The following is a 16476-nucleotide window of genomic DNA, read 5'->3' on the forward strand; positions in this document are numbered from 1 at the left end:
CCAGGCTTAGAGATTGGGGATTAGAATCTAAAATTGGTCCAGCCATCTACTTCTGCTGCAAAGAAAACAGTAAAATCAAAAATATTCACAGGAGCAGTAAAATTTGCCCACTGGGATTAGCATAGTGTTTCTCCTAAGTAGCAGGGAAATCTGCTTCTGTTTTGTGCATCATTAATGATAACCGTGGTATTGTAAATCATGATGTATGGTATTGAATAAATGTGCTGGAGACATTAGAAAAAACTTTACCCTGAAAAAAAGGCAAACATTTGAGTTATAGCAAGCCTATTAATGGATTAAGGCATAATATAATTCTTAGATATTTGGCTCTTCTAGCCAGTGAAGAAATTTATAAAAGGTATAATTGTAAATGGGAAGGAAAGAAACATTAAGTTGCAGATAATCAGTATTTAGTACAAACTGAATGGACAGCCCCAGGTTATACTTTTATACCATCTTGGGGTTAAGCATTTTTGGCTGTCTTTTTCCAGGAAGGCATATTCACATCAAGCCAGATTTTCTTGCTATCATGTTCCTTGATATCCTATAGAAATTGTGTGGTGTGTTTTTTCCTACTTTAATCAAAAGTTTAAAGCAAATATAATTGCTGACCTTAGAAATTTCAAGTTACACATAGAATTTGGTGGTCTCATTTCGAAACTTCCTTTGGACCTTCCTCTATATATACTTTTAAAAAGTATTAGAAATATTTTTTTCTCATAAAAATGTCATTTATAAAAGCATCTAATATAGAGATATATAAAGGCATTCTTGCTACGTTCTAAAAAATAGGTATGCTACCCAGCGTGCCTTTTTGAGGTGAGAGACTTAAATTTCTTTTTATGTGTATAAAGAGGTTTTGATATTTCTTCACTTAACTGATTAGGACACATGTCACATCTTTGAAATTTTTCTACATTGGAAATTAGGAATTTTTTCTTATGCACTTGTTGAATGCTCTATGATCAATACAAAACAGCCTTTTTCTCTCTGGATTTTCTCCAATGAGACTGTGTCAGTTATGACTTTGAAATACAGAGGCAGCATGATAACAAGATCTATAACAATATGTGTAATAAATAGAAATAGAGCTCTTCTAATCCTGTTCACTGAGGATTCATCAAACAAGCTTTCAATTAATACATTTTAGTGAGAGGCTTGACATTAGGTGATTTAAAGAGATAATTTTACACATGGGATGAGAGCACAGGGTGGAGGTGGGGGTAGTATTGCTATGTAACAGTTGTGTTACATCAGTGTTTTACCATTGACAGGGAACTGGATTTTTGGAAAGTAAGTGGCTGGACCCATGGGGAGGGCAGCTTAGAGATCTAATGAGACTATTATGTCTAGAAAGCTGAGCTATAGGGGAAGAAGCTTTGAAGCCATTTTTCAGGTTTTCATTTAATCTTTTACTCTTCCCTTCATCTCAGTACTATCCTTTTCCAGTTTCCTCCTGTCCACTGAAATTTTTTTCACCACTGTCTTATAAATCCTTACCTAGAAGAAGGAAGATGAGGAACTTCATAAAAGAACAGCACAATTGCCAAGGTGTGTGCTCATTAGAGATACTCTCCACGGAGAAGAAAGGACCTCACAGAGTTCTTCACTCTTCAGAGCTTATTGCATATTTCCCAACCAGAACGTTAAGTTAATATACACACTCTGAAATTGGAGTAACTTTCAGAAATATCCCAAAAGATGTTTAGGGTCAAAGTTAAACTGGATTATGTTGCTTTGAATTAAGCCTTTTTTTTTTCTTTTTTTCTCTGGCTTTATTCAAATATAGACAATTGTTACTCTTATTTCCATTGTACAATTCAATGACTTTTTTTCAATTATACTTGGCATACAATAGTATATTAGTTTCAGTTTGTACAGCATAGTAATAAGAGATCTATATAACTCAAAAGTGATCGCCCCACTAAATCTGGTACCCTCTTCTGCCTTACATATTTATTATATTATTATGAACTATTTTCCTTGTGCTACACTTTATAAATCCTTGTCTGTTTTATAACTATCTATATTTATACCTCTTAATCCCTTTGCCCTTTTCACCTTCCCCCTCAACCCCCTCCAATCTAGTAGCCCTCAAAATATTCTTCTGTATGAGTTTATTTCTGTTTTTGTTGTTGTCATTTATTTTGTTCTTTAGATTCCATATGTATGTGAAATCATGTGATATTTGTCTTTCTCTATCTGACAGTTTATTCAGTGCAATACCCTCTAGGTCCATCAAGGCAATATCCTTTTCCATTCCCTTCCTTTTAGTCTGTGTGTGTCTTTTAATCTGAAGTGAGTCTCTTGTAGGCAGCATATGTAGGGGTCTTGTTTTCTTATCCATTCAGCCACTCTATCTTTTGGTTGGAGCACTTAATTCTTTTCTATTTCAGGTACTTGTTGATAGGAATGTAGTTATTACCATTCTTTAGTCATGTTTTTGATACATGTTCTTAAAGAAGTCTCTCCAGCATTTTCTGTAATACTGGCTTGGTTTCGATAAATTCCTTTAGCTTATTTTTGTCTGGGAAGCTCTTTATCTGTCCATCAGCTCTAAATGACATCTTTGCTGGATAAATTATTCTTGGTTGTAGATCCTGGGTTTTCATTGTGTAGAATATTTTTTGCCAAGCCTTTCTGTCCTGCAAAGCTTTTTTTGAGAAATCAGGGGCCAGTCTTATGGGTGTTCTCTTGCTGCTTTTAATATTCTTTTTTTTTTTGTATTTAACCTTTGGCATTTTAATTATGATGTGTCTTGGTGTGGGACTCTTTGGATCTCTGATTTTCGGAATTCTCTGAGCTTCCTGGGGTTTTATGTCCATTTCCTTCACCAGGTTAGGGAAGTTTTCCATCATTATTTCTTCAAACAGCTGTTCAACATCTTGATTTTCTTCAGTTATGCTGATCAGATGCATATTTGAATCCTTAATAGTGTCCCATATGCTCCTTAAATTATTTTTATAGTCTTGGCATCTCATCTCTTGCCATTCTGATTGTGTCTCCTTGGCTTTCCTGTCCTCTAGATAAGGCATTTGATCCTTTTCTTTATTCACTTTGTTTATTTGTTTATTCCATTTAATATAATTCTCATCTCAGATAATGTGTTCTTCATTTCAGAATGGTTCCCTTTTATAATTTCCATTTCCATTTTTATGTTTTTTGTCTCTTTGTTAAAGTTCTCACTGAATTTATCTACACTTCCCATAAGTTCATTGAGCATCTTTTTTTATAACCAGTGTTTTGAACTCTGCATCTGTTAGATTACTTGATTCCATTATATCTGGATCTCTGTTCTGTTCTGTCATAGGGTTTCTGCTTCTTTGTCTTCCCATTTTGGCTGTCTTTCCATGTCTGTTTCTAGGTACTTAGCAAAGCTCCTAATTCTCCTGGTTGTCTTAGTGTGGATTTCTGAAGTAGGTGTCCAGTGGCACAGTCCTGAGAAGGGTTCAGCTGTGGGCCAAATTTAGCTTCAGACTGTGCCCCTCCAGGGCCACCTGTTAAGATTCGGCAAGCAATCCACTGATGCTGTGCTTATAGTTGCCCCAAGAAACCACACCAGAAACTGAGCTCAGCTGCCACCAGTGTGAGTCTTGGTGCTGCTCAACAAGGAGCATGGGACTTGTGGAGGACACACCTGGATGTGGCTTGGCTGGGGCCACAAATTAGGGGAAGCAGAGTTTCAGGGAATCCTCTGGGTGTAGCGACCTCTGTTATTCAGTTAGATGACATCTCAGCTATGGTGGTGCTGCCTCCACACATTGGGAGGAGGGAGGGCTTAATGGAGGAACAATGGATACCACCAGCATTTCTGCCCTGGAAAGAGCCTTGCCTCCGGCCCTCACTTCAACATCTCAGTGTCCCCGTGTAAGTCCCTGGTGCTCCCTGTGCAGCTGACCCGGCGCTGGTGCTCAGAGCGAGCAGGTCTGTCACTGGGAAAGTCCACTCATGGACACGGCCCCTTTAAGAGGCCTCTGTGGCTGCTCCAGCCTCTGTCCCACTTAGCTGCTAGGTTACCAGGCAGCTTCGCATCTTCGTCCCCTCCTACCCTCTACCCTTTGCAGGTTGATTAATTATTTTTCTTCCTAGTTGTAGTGCTTCTGTTCATCTAGATCCCAGGTGACTTTACTTGCTGTTTGCTCTGGGTTTCTGTCTCAATTTTGATGTGGTCACGAGAGGAATGAACAAAGCCCCTATTGCCTATGCTTTTTTGTTTGTTTGTTTGTTTGTTTGTTTCCCAAGCCTGCTTTTCTTGATGGAGTTCATACATTGGCTCTGAAAGCAAAAACCAGAGAGAAGTCCCAGAAGAATTTTGAAAGAGGCTCACCTGGATGTATGTTCAGGAATGGTTATTTTAAAAACAAATTTCATTACGAGAAGACTAGCTCCTTTTTGGACCTCAAATATCTCTTCCAAGAGACCTCTAACCACTCCATCCCCCAACACCTTTCTTTCTCATTTCATCTTTTAAAATTATGTTCATTCTGACTTCGTTAACATTTTTACTTGTTTCTTGTCTGCTGCCATCTTCACTAGTCTGTAAACTCTGAGAGCAGGGACCCTATGTGTCTTGTTTACTCTGTGAGCCCAGAGCCTAGAACTGTGCTTGGCAAATCATAGATAGTCGATAGATATTTGTTGAATGAGTTAATAACTTTCTTAGTCGCCTCTCATCTAGTCCTTACTGAGATTTCATCGACACAGCCATGTCTGATTAGAAACAAAATGTGCCACAATTGTAGATGATGTAGAACCACAGAACTGAAAGGTCTATAGAGACAAGCTTCAGTAAGCTCTAAATTTGTAGAATGTAATTACAAATTTCAATTTGGGTAGGGATACCACTCAATTAATTTGAATGTCATTAATAAGGTACATGTTAATTTATGAATTTAATATGTAATCAAATCAGCTGAGACCTTTCTTTTCCAGAATTAATATTCTCTACTAGAGTACAAAAGTATTCTTCCCACCACACCAGAGGTTCCTGTTCTACTCCCTTTTGGCAAAAGATTGGCTTTGGGTCACTAGAGATGCTCTGTTGATTCCACTAGATGGCATTACCGTCTCCGAGTGCCTGGTGGATTCCTGTTATTCCTAATCTGATGGCTGTTGCTTACTTGGAGGTCATTCCTCAGTATAAACAAGCTGAGAAACTTCCATGCTCTGCCCATGCTAGGGCTGTGACTCATTTTTTTGTGATAACTACTCAGAAGTAGGGGCTGTTTCTTATGAGAGAACCAAAATTTGTATTTAATTACAAACAAATGAATTGATTCTTCCTGATACACATGGAGAGAAAATAAAATAAACATAGTGAGGATTTAGGGAAATGGAGGTGGCATCTAAGAGGCTGATATAGGGTTATTTGCTGGGTTTGAGTATTAGGGTTTTTCCAGTTAGGGCTTTGTTCACCCTGAACTATTTGCTCAGTGTTCAGTTTTCTATTGTATTCTATTGTGAGTCAGGGCAGTCATTCTCAATGAGAGGAGAGAGAGGTTGCCACATTGCTCCAGGCATGGAGAATCACTGTGTTTAATTACAGTTGTACATGTCACTGGCCTGGAAGCTGGAAAGGAACCTCAAGAACTACTGAGCTGGGGCTTTATGCTAATGTTGACTGTTTCCTTCTTAGAACTAGTAAAGTAGCCAAGGCCAGGTGGATATCCAAGACTGCTCTTTGGTTGGTTGTATTGGCTCCAAGGGGCTGCCCCCAACCGTCTTTCAGGGGTGCAGAATGGAAGGCCATTGTGCGTGTGCATACAATTTTCTTGTGCCTGCAGTGACTGAGGCATCTTTCAACTGTTTTACTGTGGTGCCTTTCCTTTCTTTTATTTCTGCTTGATTTGTCTGGGTAGGGAGGGTAAGAGTTTATTTCTTTCCTTGTTTGTTTGTACCTTCAGTAACTTACAGAGGAGGTTTTTGTGTTTTGTTTATTTTTATTATTGCCATATTTTCTTGACATCCACTTGTGAACTGATTCCTTTCCCCAGGACAGCCTGCCAAGAGTCACAACTTCATTGACCTGGAGGGGTGTAATCCAGTACTGCCTGAGGGATGGCCGTTTTTTTTATAGGAATATGAATTACAGAAGACTAGTCCTGCTGGGAATTCAAAAGATTGAAGCAGGTACAAGTTCTTGCAATTAATTTTCCAGGTTGTTTCAAGCGAGATGACAAGTTATATTAAGCCAGTGTCCCTTCTCCCTCCTGTTTGGCATAGACCCCCTCAGGGTCCATAGCGAGTATTTACCTTCCTTGATCAGGTTCATCTTCCCTCTGATGGCATCTCTGACGATGATTCCATCTCTATATCCTTAGAGTTCATTATCTTGTTTTCAGTATTAACAGAACCTTCTACACCTTTTTATCACTGTTCATATCACATTGAATTGTAATTGTAGTTCGCAATTCCTTTTCTTCCTGTAGACTGCCACCTCTTTGGTGGATGGGTCCTCAGCACAGGGGCCAGAATGTCTTAGGTGCACAATACACTTTTCTTTAACTCAAGTGACAATTTCCATAGCCTCCTTCTCCCAATGGATATGCTGTCCCCTCCATAACAATTAAGTAATTTATTAATTTACATGTTTCAAAGAAGCAGTTAAATGTGTGAAAGGTCTATCTTCAATGTATACATTGTGTTTATTATAGTACTTGAGATATTTTTGAGAAGCTAGTATTACTAGTGATGACTTTAAACCTAAGATTTTAAATCAGTTGATGTTATGTCTTCATTATCGATCTTTCAAGTGATGGTGTGAGGTTCATTGGAACTTGGTCAGTGTTATAAAAGGCATTTCTTCATTAGGCAGGGTATCATTTCCATATCCAATTTTCCGTGATAGTAAGGCCATTTTTAAAAATCAGCATATTGAGGTATGATTTATATACGTATAAAATTCAGTGAGTTTTGACAAATGTACAGTCATGTAAATACTACCACAATCAAAATACAGAGCATTTACATCACCCAGAAGTTTCCTCATGCTTTTTTTTTTTTTCAATTTGAAACAGGCACTGTTTAATAACTGACCAGATTATAAAAATAATCGTGGTAGATACCTTAGTTCATCCTTCTAATAAGCCTGTTGATCTGGTCCCCATTGCCAGTGTTTCCATCTTCTACAAAATGGATGGTCTTTTTCTTCATTCCACCTCATGGAGAAGACAACTCGAAGGGCTCTAGAAGTAGCTTTCTTCTTTGAAGCGTCTTCCAACAGTATAGATCTCGCGAATCAGATCCTCCATGCAAATGATGCCATATTTACCAAGAGAATGAGGAATCAATGTGTTTCCTGTCAGGGCAATTCGCTTTTTATTGATTTTGCCATAACCATGCTTGTAGATGAATTCATTGACCGACTTCAGGTTTGGGTACCCCCATGCAATGTATGGCTCCATAGTCCTCATCATGTTAATCAAAGCTTTGTTGAGCTTAACAAAGGTGCCATTAAAGATCTGGTAAAGGAGAAGAAGCCACAGCACCTTTTGGACCTTGGGGCTCACACTGTTGATGCCTCTGATCCTGATGGCAAATGCCAGTTTGGGTTCTGCAGGTACATAGAAGTTGCCAGCTTTTCTTGCCATCCTAGCCATCCAAATCTCAGTTCTGTACATCTGCCTATATTCTTTGTGATAGTGCTTAGCTTTTTCATAGATAAGCTTCCTCCTTGTCTTTTGAAGCATCTTTTGGGCAGAACTTCTTTCTCAGGAGCTTGATCTTCAGCTCTGCAAAATTCTTTCACTTTTTCTTAGGGGTTTCTGGCACAGAAGGAAACTTCTTCTCTTCTGCACCCTCCATGGTTCCAGCCGGAAAAAGCTGTTCATGCTCTTTTGTATTCAACCAACCTCCAGCTTTTGGCAGCCATTGATCTGCTTTTTATCACTATTTTCCCTTTTCTAGAATTTCATAAAAATGGTATCATACATACAGTATGTACCTTTTTGTGTCTGGCTTCTTTAATATAATGCTTTTGAAATATCTATGTTGTTGAGTATATCAGTAGACTATTCCTCTTTATTGCTAACTAGTGTTCCATTGTATGATTATGCCACATTTTATTCACTCACTAGTTGATGAACAATTGATTTGTTTATAATTTGTGGTTATTATGAATAAAGCTGCTGAATCATATGGTAAGTGTATGTTTAACTTTAGAAGAAAACTCTGACTTGGCAGCAATGCATGAGAGGTCTGGTTGTTCCTTACTAACACTTGATGTTATAAGTCTTTTTAAATTTAACTATTCTCGTGGATTTGTAGTGGCATTTTATTTTTGTGTCTATTTGCATTTTCTTTATGTTTAATGATATGGAGCAATTTTCATATGTTAATTTACAATAACAAGTATCTTTAGTGTAGGATATGTTCAGATCTTTTGTCTGGTTTTTTTTTTTTTTTTGATGCCTACAGCACCTGGTATTCCTAGGTGGTCTCCCATCCAAGTACTAACCAGGCCCAACCCTGCTTCCAAGATCAGACTAGATCAAGCATGTTCAGGGTGGCATGGCTGTAGACTCCTTTGTCTATTTTTTAACCAAGTTGTGTGTGTGTATGTCTGTGCGTGTGTATGTTTTTTAAATATATACTAGATATAAGTTCCTTATCATATAAATGTTTAGCAAATATTTTCTCCCAGTCTGTGGCTTGCCTTTTCATTTTCTTAATAATGTCACTTGAAGAGTAAAATTTAAAAATTTTGCAGAAGCCCAGTTTATCAATTTTTTTCTTCCATGGTCCATGTTTTTTGTATGCTAGCTCAGAAATCTTTCCCTAATGCAAGGTCGCAAATATTTTTGCTGGTTTTTTTTTTCCTGGAATATTTATAGTTTTAGCTCTGACATTTGAGCCTATAATACATTTTAAGTTTTGTATGTGGTATGGAGTAAGGGTTGAGAGTCATGTTTTTACACATAGATATTCAATTGTTGAAAAGACTGTCCTTTCTTCATCGAATAACCTTGACACCTTTGTTAAAAATCAGTTGACTATATGTTCATAAAATGATCCCCGTAATTGCTCCCTCCCTCCCCTGGCAATCCACTTAGCTATCATATTAATGCTAACTGCATTCCCTCTGCCATGCTCCAGTGCCCAACTATCAACCACTAATTTGTACTTTAACCCATTACCCCAACCTCCCAACCTGGAGATATTATTGATTGTTAAAATTGGGAGGATGCCACTGGCACTAGTGGGTAAAAGCCAGGGATGCTGCTTAACATCCTACATACTTGGGACAGCTCCACACAACAAATTATTGAGCTCCACATATCAAGTACTGAGGTTGAGAAATCCAGTTTTTTAAATACATCATACCTATAGCTCTAGCAATTTTTCAAGAATAAATTTCTCTGTCTCTCTGTCTCTCTGTCTCTCTGTCTCTCTGTCTCTCTGTCTCTCTGTCTCTCTCTCTCTCTCTCTCTCTCTCGGTCTGCCTTTGGTTCATTTCCAGAGCCCTGAAATGTTTCTTTATGGCATTTTTGTCTAGTTTTGTGTTTGCTTTTGGTGAAGATTTACTGATCTCTTCATGCCTCCATAGCTGAAAATCTGACCATCCTTTTACTTTTAACCTGTCTTTATATTTAAAATAGGTTTCTTGAAGACAGCCTACAAGAATTTTTAAAAATCTAATATGACATCTGCTTTTTAATTGGGAATATTTAGTCCATTTACATTTAATGTAATTATAGAGTTGAGTTTAAATCTATTGTCTTTTTGTTTCCTGTATGTTCCATCTGATTTTATTCCTTTATCTTTTCTTTTTCTGTCTTCTCTTGGATTGAGTATTTTTTTCTGTGATTCCATTTTATCTTCACTGTTGGTTTATTAGCTGTACCTCTATTCAAATTGATTTTAGTGGCTATTGTAATGTTTAGCTATATGGCTTTAACTCATCACAGCATACTTTTAAATAAGAATATACCACTTCATGCATACACCACACATACCCGCCCTCCCCCCCCCCACACACACACACTCACCATCCCCTTACAACAGTATGCTTCTATTTCTCCTCTCTTGTCCACTGTGCTACTGTTGTGGTACCTTTTTTTTTTTACACAAAAGTTATAAACGTATAATATGTTGCTTTTATTTTTGCTTTAAAGGGTGAATCATCTTTTAAATGGATTGAAAATTAAAAGAAAAGTCTTTTTATTTACTACATATGTACCATTTCCAGTGCTTTGCATAGATATAAATCTCTATCAAATATCATTTTCCTTCCACCTGAACATTTCTTGTCATGCAAGTTTGCTGCTACTGATTTCTCTCAGATCTTGTTTGTCTGAAACAAAGTCTTTAGTTTTCTCCATTTTTTGAAAGATATTTTCACTAGCTGTAGAATTCTAAGTTAATGTTTTCTTTCTTTTGGTACTTTAAAGATGTCATTTCATTGTCTCCTCAAGGTAACGGTTTCAGAAACACATTTACTTTTTCCTGGTCACAAATTCTGATATTTCTATTGAGATCATACCCATGTGTAATGTTTCCTGTCATTTCTTTTTCCTTAAGGGGATACATGCTAGCCTGTTATCTGCCTTTGACTCTGACCCTAATATAACTTCCTCTATATTTCCTATGCTCTTTTCCAGAGCATATATTTTCCTTTGCCTACTCCATCTAAGAGGGAGTTTGAGAGATCAACCCTCTCTGGCTTCCTTCCCAGGGCTCTTTCCAGTGCTGTGAAGGAAAACTAGGTATTGGTTCAGACAGACTGGGGCTGAATTTCAGTTTTCCATTTCCATCACTTGTGTGGCCTTGAGTAAATTACTTGAATCTTAGGAATAATCTATGTAAAATTTGAATAATAATGTATTTGAGAATAATTGGAAGAACTAAATTAGATAATGTTTGAAAAGTTTTTAATGCCACATTTGGCATGTGATAATCATATTAAACACTCACATTGTGTATATTATGTGATATATCTATATATTTTCCAATTTATAGGCGAGGGACCTGAAGCATAGTAGGGAGACAAAGGACATTTCAAGTAGGAAAAATAGCTTTAGAGAAAAGATCAAAATGGAAGAATATAGGAAGCATGTTTGAGAAGTGGCCAATAGTCTAGTCAGGCTGGGTGGGTATATGTTCTATGAGATGGAGAAGTGTAGTGGAAGATAAGGTTTGTTATATAAACTTTAAAGGTTAGAGTACTTTGAAAGCCATGCTAAGAAATTTGGTTTATTTCATTCTATATAAAGTGACAAGCCATCAAGGGAGTGACATGATCAGATTTGTTCTTTTAGAATAGCTCTTGGGTCATTTGGTGGATGGATTGAACATAGGAGAACCTAAAACAGAGACTAAGTAGAATTTCTTGTGCAAGAGTATGTATGAAGTAATGAGCTCAACTGAGGGATGGTGGTTAAACTAGAATGGGAGAATCATGGAGATATAATAGTTAGCAAGACTCAGTGGCTTATTGGATGAAGGAGAAGGTGAAATTACCGATGAGTCAGCTTTTTAAACTGAGCCAGGGAATTCTGAAAGAGGAGCAGGTTGGTGGAAGGAGATGTAAAAATTGCTTTTGTGGATAACTGACCATTTAGCATCTTTTCCATCTGCAGGAAGCAGCAAGGTGGGCCACCTAAGGAAGGTTTTGTAGGATAGTTCCAAGGCAGAAGGGAGGTGGAATTCACAGGTTTGGAACAATTATCCTGAGCTGAAAATGGCGTGCAGATTCGGAAAGTTCTCATGAGTAGTTTGGATAAGAACTCTGCTCCCATAAAATTCCCGCTTCAACCTTCTACCTATTCTTTCCCCCAAATCCAAGCTTGGCCAAGAAGCAGCTGACCCTTTAAGGAACTATAAAGGCTCGAGCAGTTGGCCAGGGTGGGCTAAAGATTAAAAGGCCCTTGCTGGATCTTTGGACTCCCCGATGCTCCTTATGACTCTGTGGGATGGGAATAGGGCTCAATAATAACCAAGATTTAATCTCTTGCCACCTCAGTAGGTTGGGGTCCCAGAGCAGACCACATTTTATTTAAGAAAATAAAAGAATATGACATTTCTTACTCCCTGGTATATTTGTAACTGATGATTATTAGTTTAAAAGTTTGATTTATGCATCTGTTCCTCGGTAGACCATAAACTCCTGAAGAAATATATCTAAGTTATTAAGGTGAGCCCAGTGCCTAGCATAGAGCTTGGCTCTTATTAATTTGTTTATTCAGTACCGTTTTATGAGTACAGTGAGAGACCCTGTACTATGTACTGAATATTCATTTATTTAGCAGATATTTACTGAGTACTTACTGTGTGCCAGGCCAAGTACTGAAAGCACAGATGTGAACAAGCCTGCCAAGGTCTCTGTTTCCAAGAAGTTTACATCTTAGATGAGGAAGTCAATAAACAAAAACAAAAAAATTAACAAAATAGCTTCAGGTGGTGACAAATGCCATGAAGATAACAGAAGAGAGCACTATGATAGGGAGAAACTTGGGGAGTGACTTTGGATACGGTGATTGGGGAGGGCATTGCTGAGGTGCGGACTTATGACCTCATACCTGAATGGTTAGAGGGAGTGAGTCATGAAATGATAGGGGAAGGCAGGGATAGGAAGAAGGGGGAACAGACTATGGGATGATAGTGGATGAGTAAGCAAAGGCCAGGTCATGCAGAGCTTACAGAAAGGAAATTTGGATTATTCTAAGTGTAATTGGAGGCCTTGAACTGGTAGGGGTGTGGGGTGCTACAGTCATATTTTCTCTTTGAAAAGTTCTTCTGGCTATTATGAGAGAAATGTACTGGGCCAACCAAGGAAGCAGGGAGACCATGTGAAGAGGCTATTGGGATGGTCCAGGTGGCACATGTTGGATACTTGGACCAAGTGGCATTGGAGGTGGAAAGAGGGTGTATCCGGAGGGAGATCCAATTGGTTGGAGGTGGAACATGAGGAATAGAAAGAAATTTAGGGTGACTCCTAGGCAGTATGATTAACCTTCCCAGTTTGACTAAGACTGAAGAGTTTCCTGGGACATGGAATTTCAGGGCTAAAACCAAGACAAGTCCCAGGCAAACCAGGATAGGATTTTGTACCAAGCAATGGGGTGATTGTTGATTGTGCCATATACTGAGATAAAGAGGACTCATGGAGAAATGATTTGGAGTTGTAAATTAAGAGTTCTATTTTGGCCATATTAAATTTGAGATGCTCATTAAACACCATGTAGGGAAAAAGTAGGTGTTTAGATATACACATCTGGAGCCCAAGGGAGGGGTCAGATTCAGACAGAAATTTGGAAGCCAGCAGCATGTAGATGGTATTTAAAACAATGGGGAAGATGGTCTAGAGAGAGTATATAGATAGAGTACAGAAGCAGGCCGAAGTAGAGTTTGGGTCCTCCCAACATTTTGAGGTTAAGCAGAGAAGAAGTGGTTACCCAAGAGAATAGGAAAGAATAGCCAGTGAAGAGGGAAAAAACTAGTGGAATGTGATGCCTTGAAGGCCTACAGAAAAAAAAGCTTCTTGAAGGTGGGGGTGGCCAACTGTGTCAAATGATGCTGAGTAAAATGAAGACAAAAAAGTAGATTTAAAAATCAGTCCCAGTTGCTAAAGAGTTTCTGTCTACAGGGACAGTGAACTTCCATACAGTGATGAGGGCTGTAACAGTGATAAGTGCAAGACGCCAGGCAAGGGTTGCACTTGGAAGGAGACATGACAAACAAGAAGCAGACAGAAAAGAGGTCTTCAGGCTAAGAGGTCGCCAGGCAAGGGTTGCACTTGGAAGGAGACATGACAAACAAGAAGCAGACAGAAAAGAGGTCTTCAGGCTAAGAAAGCCACAGGCACTGATAGGGGATAATCAACAGGATAGTTCACTGTTGGGGTTTCAGGATGGCTGGAGCATAGCGTGGTGAAACAAATGGGGGTTTCAACGCAGGGAGGAGAGAGGCCAGAGCTGAAAAATGCATCAGAAAGGTCACCTAAGATGAGACTGAGAAGTGTCTGTTGGATTTAGCAACCTGAAAATAAGATTTATCTTTGCCAGAATAGCTTTGCCCATTTTCAAGGAGCTATGGGAACAGAAACCAGACTGTGAGTAATGGAGAGGCAAAAAATTAGACACGCCAAGTGCATAGATCACTCTTTTAAGAAACTTGAAGTAAAAGGAAGGAGAGAGTGAGTGATAAGGTAGTTGGTTGGGGTGGAGGTGGACACGGAGTTGGGTTTTGCCATTTTTTTATGGTAGAAATCTTGAGCTTAGTTATAGGCTTGAGGGAAACAACTAGAAGAGAGGGAAAGCTTGAAATTGTAGGAGAGAGGAGATAATTGATGAAGTAATATCTCAGAGGAGCTGGCAAGGGATGGGTATTTGTAAGGATGAGAACATGTAGAAAGTTCAGCTTTGGACAGGAGGAGAGGGACAGGTGGATGGGAATATAGACAGCTGTTAACAGTGGGCACAGGGAGACCAAAGTGAAGGTGTCCTAGGTCGGGACTGTGCCTTTCTGGTTGCCTTTATTTTGCCCTGGGTTCATGATGGGGTATGCTGCCAAGAGTGACTGAGGCACGTGGAAGGCAGGACAGTGTGAATGATGGGGCATCGATGTGGTTAATTCCTACGATGGCTTGGTGTGATGTTTTTCTGGGCATAGGAGCAGGAAAGGTGGACAGATTAATTCAGAGTAGAGTTTTACAGTGTGATACAGCCAAAGACACATGAACAAGAATATTGGCTAGTGAGGGATGACATAACAGGCCATGAGTTTGGGCTGAATTGTGCAGGAATGAAGCAAACAAGGCTTTAGTTGCTAGAGTAGGAAAAAATTGAGAGCCTAAGGTACTCTAGGAAGGCAAGGAACAGGTACAAAGGAAAGAGTGGTGTTAAAAGGACCAAAACTGTGGTCAGAAAGTGGGGTATTAGAGTTTATGTTTTCCAAGGTAGAGTAAATCTGAGTGGTGAGAAGGTCCAAGGTATGGCTTTGGATGTGAATAACTTATTGGAGTGGAAGTGAATATCCCTGGAATTGGGGATATTAAGGTCTTGTGAGGTTAGGACAATGGAGAGTTCATTCACATTAGCACTAAGATCACCTAGAATGAGGGAGGTAACGGATGGAAAGGGAAGTAAGGGATGGAGAGGAAGGTGCTGAACCAAGAGCCCAGGTCTTTGATGAACGCAGAGGATCGACCAACAGGCTAGTGGGTGGCAGAGATGAGAGGGTGAAGAAACTGGTTGACTGAAGGCTGGAATGATTTTTATGTAGAAATAGAGCCATAATGGTGCCTTATAAGTTTATTGAACTAAGCTGAACCAAAGTGTTGCTGTATTAGTTCCAGGAAATGACAAAGTCAGCACGCGCTGCCATTTTCTAGAAAAAAACCCGTTAGACATTAAAGTCAGGACAGAAAGAATTTTGCCTAAACTGTTGATTTAAGGAGAGACCCAGAGAAGAAATATCAGCAGATTGACTACTGGGCCCTTTCTCTGGGCTCCATTCAACCAACATCTTTTTTCCCAAGCTGATGACTGACAATTTCATTCCTCCCCTCCCCCTCTAGGGAGTTGCCAGTGCCAGTTCTTTGCTCCATGACACAGTCTTGGCAGAAAAAAATCAGCTAGCCATCTTAGGCTGGCATCATTCCCAGTAGAATCCAGAGCGGAGACATTGAGAGATGGGGCTGAAGGAAGCACATTTCAGGCGTACTTCTCCTCAGCGAGCAAGGGTTCATTAGCCAAAACGATCATCTTCCCCTGGCCCATTCTCAGACCAACTTAAAAATAACCTGAGCTGTCTCTTCGCCCTTTCACACAAGTGTACAAGTCGCTTCCTGCTCAGACAGAACTCACTGTAACCTCAGCCCTTCTAGAACACGAGCACCATTCGCATATTCCTTCTCCTTGTGAGCGATGTGAATACACTCAAGGCTCACTTCCAGGACACTACTGTCTCTTGTTCTCCTCCTACTTCACTAGCTGCTTGTTATTCAGCCTCCTGTGCAGGTTCCTTCTCATTAACTTGACCTCTAAAAGTTGGAATGTCCCAGTTCTCAGCCTTAATCTCTACCTCCTCCCTACCTACGCCCGTTTCCTTTGTGATCTCAACTAGCCTCCTGGCTTTACTGCGTCTAATCACTGAAGAAAACACCAAATGTATATCTGTACTCCCGAGACAGACTCTAGTCTTGTATATCCAGTCATCTCCTTGGCATCTCTACTTGGGTATCTCACAGACATCTCCAACTTAACATGCTCAGAACTGAACTTGTGTTTCCCCGCTCTCCCCTGCCACACCTGCTCTCCCTGAGCCTACTCCCATCTTAGTCAGTGGCAACTCTATCTTTCCGATTGCTTAGGCCTGATACTTAGAGTCAATCTAACTTCTCTCTTCTCCCATAGCTCAGTTTTAATCTATGAGCAAATCCTGTCAGTTCTACCTTCAAAAGATACCCAGAATCTGACCATTTCTCACTGCTACCCTTCCTCAACCCTGAACCAAGCCATCATCGTATCTTGCTTAGAT

At 39.4% G+C, this 16476-nt stretch overlaps 2 pseudogenes; both read right to left on the reverse strand.

Moving 5' to 3' along the window:
• Positions 1-6990: 6990 nt before the first annotated feature.
• Positions 6991-7815, reverse strand: LOC105300680 (annotated as a pseudogene).
• A 591-nt stretch (positions 7816-8406) lies between these two features.
• LOC111747319 lies at positions 8407-8520 on the reverse strand (annotated as a pseudogene).
• Between the last annotated feature and the right edge of the window lie 7956 nt (positions 8521-16476).

Source organism: Pteropus vampyrus, unplaced genomic scaffold (assembly GCF_000151845.1).
Source record: "Pteropus vampyrus isolate Shadow unplaced genomic scaffold, Pvam_2.0 Scaffold217, whole genome shotgun sequence".
NCBI lineage: Eukaryota > Metazoa > Chordata > Mammalia > Chiroptera > Pteropodidae > Pteropus > Pteropus vampyrus.